Source organism: Triticum aestivum, chromosome 6B (assembly GCF_018294505.1).
Source record: "Triticum aestivum cultivar Chinese Spring chromosome 6B, IWGSC CS RefSeq v2.1, whole genome shotgun sequence".
Classification (NCBI taxonomy): domain Eukaryota; kingdom Viridiplantae; phylum Streptophyta; class Magnoliopsida; order Poales; family Poaceae; genus Triticum; species Triticum aestivum.
In genome coordinates, this window is record NC_057810.1 from 277,177,646 (window position 1) to 277,181,453 (window position 3,808).

Consider the following 3,808-nt stretch of genomic DNA (forward strand, 5'->3'; position numbering starts at 1 on the left):
TCCCGGTCAAACCCAGCGCTGACTGGGGTTTGACCAGGGGTGGGGCCTACTGTCAGTGGCTGTAGGTTGTTTAATTAGTTGGGTTAGCTCCTAATGACGGAGCCACGTCAGCTCCCGCCGGAGTTTCACCGGTGACGACCTAAACTGCGGCGGCAACTCGCCGGACTTGGGCTGCGGGCGACGGATGGATGCGCGAAGGCCACCAGGGGGTAGCCCGCGCTCGACCGCGTCTAGCTGAGCGATCGGAAGGCCTCGGAGTCGCCGGAGATGACGACGGCGAGCACAGAGGCGGCGGCCGGAGCTCGGGCGCCGATCGATTCGACGCTATGGTGCACTACGGGAGAAACTGGTGGGTGCTGCGGGCTCCTGAGGTTGCGGTGAGCACGACGGTGGGCTCGGGAGCGAGCTGCGGTGGCTGTGGCCACGACCACGCCATGGCCGGCGGCGAGGAGCAATCGGCTCCGGTGAAAAGGGCGGCTAGAGTGCGGGAACGAGCGCGAGGAGGAGGGGGAATGGAAGAAGAGCTCACACCGGATCCGGTGGAGGCAACGGCGAGGCCGGAGAGGGGCTGGAGCTCGCGAATCCTCGAAAGTTCGCTGGCGGCCGAAGGTTGGGGACGAGCTTGAGGGCGACGCTGCAGGGCTTCCGGAGGGCCATGGATCGGTGGGGAGGAAGAGGGGGTCGAGGCGGAGCCTTTGAGCGCATCGGCGAGGCTAGGGGGTGGCGGTGGCCGCGAGGGAGCTCGTCGGTGGCGGCGGCTCCGTTCGGTCGCGGGAGGGAGAGAGCAGAGGGGGATAGGGACGGAGGGAGAGACACGGGAGAGTGAGAGAGGGTCGAGGGGCCGCGTGGCGTCTCCCAGAGGCGTCCAGGCGGAGGAGGAGGCAGCCAGGCAGGGAGGAGGTGGCCGGGGCGCGTGGCCGCGCGCGTCGGGCGCCTGCCCGTCCTCCTGGCAGGGAGGAAGACGACAGGGGAGGAGCCCCTGGTGGGCTGGGCCGGCTTCTGCAGCAGGCCGCACAGGTAGGCGCCAGGTAGATCTTCTGCTCTCTCTCTCTTATTTCTATTTAATTCTGTTTTCTATTTTCTGTAGTTTGTTTTGATTTGATTTAAAATATCAAATCATTTTATAAAATCCTGGAAACAATTATGGGTGCTTTCTGAATTATTTCAGTGACCCTTAACAATTTCCAACATTTATTTGAACATTTAAATTATTTATAGTATTTAAATGCCCAAGGTCAAATACAATAGGATTTAATTCAAAAATCCAGAATGGCCTAGAAATATGTGCATCATTGTTGGCAGGGGTTTTCACCTTTAACAAAAATAATGAACTTTTCTAAAGGGCATTCTAGGTTTATTGAAAATATTTTTATTTTGATCCTAATTGCATTTTATTTAGTGCTAGGGTTTGTCATCCCCATTTCAAGTTTCATGAACTTTAAACATGATGCATGAAGGCCTTAATGCAACTAATGACAAACAAATTCTAGGGCTGTGACAACTCACCCCCACTAAACAAAAATCTCGTCCCGAGATTCAAGCGTAGGGTAAGGTGAAGGGGGAACACAAACTAGCACAATCTTCAGGATCCAGGTTGCACTTCAATTGAAGGTTGATTCGTTCACCATCATTGTCTCGAAGTCTTGCCTTGAGAACTCCAACTATCATGATAACGAGAGGAAAGGAAAGACCCTAAAAGAATTGTTCTTCTCGAAGGTCGAACAACTCAGGATTAACTCACGGAATGAGACATAGCAACATCTCTCGAGCTGAGAGGCGAAGCACACATCCAGAGGGATGGAGTGAAACGGGTGACGAAGGTTTACTAGGTAGGCAACAATTCCACACCTAAGAGGGTGGTGAACGGTTGTCAACGTAGCGAGGAGTTAAGTTGACATGGCACCATAATGATGCACCTTAGGGAAGGTGACTCGAAGATATATCCCCTTAAGTGGCAAAAAGAATTACCTTTGATTCAGAGATCATTGAAACTCTTTAAACCAGCCTAAGGCAATTCTCGAGCGATCGTTTGGAGGGGGTCGGTAGAATGGCATACTCGGACTTGGATGATGTGGATTACCTTGTTGAAGACAATGTCATAGATGATTTTGCTTACCACCGGAAATGGAAGGGACCCATGGTAGAATGCCACATTGGCGGTGCAAGCTGGAAACAAAATGCAAATGCTGGGAATGCTTCTGGTAACTGGGGAAGAACCCAACAATAGAGAGTGAATTCACTGTTTGAAGAGGTCATAGCATTGCCGAGGAAACTGAGAGCACTATACAGTTAATGCCGACGATCAAACCTAGCACTTGCGCGTGCTCTCGAGAACTTGAGCATTTCCATAATCATCAAGGTTTTACCAATATCCGTGTCAAGGATCCTGGCAACACATCATACTACCATGATGAATAGCGATGGACGATGTAGATGCAAAGGAAGATAACACTTTCTCATATTTCACCTTAGCGAGGCCAAGGGGACGAAATCTGGATGATCGACCGAGAGACATTTAGCACTCCGCTTCTAATGTTCTCCTTGATGTGCTAGTGTAACCCATTTATTGAAACGGTTTGGTAACCAGACCATCAAGTAAAAAGGTCGGACTTCGGGAGCACAAAAATCCATAAGGGCAACTAGGGAGTAAATCCTACGAGATCCCTATGGGGAGGTGGCTAACTTCTTCAATCAAGATACTACAATAATAGGTCTTCCGGCTGGGTGTGTTGGCCATGACATCCACTTTACCGGTTATCGAGGGACCAGTATTATAGTTCTTGGGAAATGTTCCAACCATTATATCTGCCTGAGTTTCAGATCTGGTTGGTGTCAGGATATTCCAGACTCATCGAGTCTAGGAAGAAAATGAAAGTTTGCAACACGAATCGACGAAATGACGTTGCGAGATTCTCGGGAAATGAACTACGATAGAAAACTCCAAAACATGAGCTGGTTCTGCTACACACGTGTGAACACGATGTCCTAGACAAGCATGACCACATGGTAGTCTTACAATAAAACACTACCGAGTTCAGGTTGGGAACCATCATCGAGGACATCGAAGTCCTTACATAAGTCCGGATTAGCTCTTATGAAGGAACTCCTTCTCCTTGAACAAATCAATCAGTGGCTTGGTGTGCTAGGGATACATATAGATTGAAGGTTGCAAGTCTTCAAACCACAGAATTCTTCGCACGTGTGCATGCCTGATTTGGAATGATTCCAAAGAAAGCAACATTGACTTTCTTGAATCCACGGCGGCAACTTGCATCAGATGCACATGAATTAAAGGAAGTCACTACCTTCATCCAAACATATGCTTCATGAACTAGCATGAACAAACGCTTTCAAAAGTTTCCAACACTAGCTTAATGTTCAACAAAATCATGGAGGAGATAAGGATGTTGTCAATGGGCTCAACAACAATTCATCTGGGTTTCCTTTTAAAAGGAATTCCATAGTTAAGTGAACACGGTGATAGCATTGGTCAGACCCAAGAATATAACGGTGTATGCTCGAGGAAAAACCACGAGTAAGACAACATTACGAGCATCGTTGGTACTGATTTGATTTGACGATAGCCCACACTCAAATCGAAGGATTGATAAGACAATAGGTCCAGCAACTGATCACAGGGACCAATCGATGAAGATATCATCTTTCTTCAACACACACTACACAAGAATATCCCTTTGGAACGAACTAAGTCAGGCAAGCTTTTATCTTCCAACTCTCCAAGTTGTTGTCTAGCTTAACCAACTAGCTCAGGGATATCTAACACCGATTCTTGGAGAGAAGGTGGTTC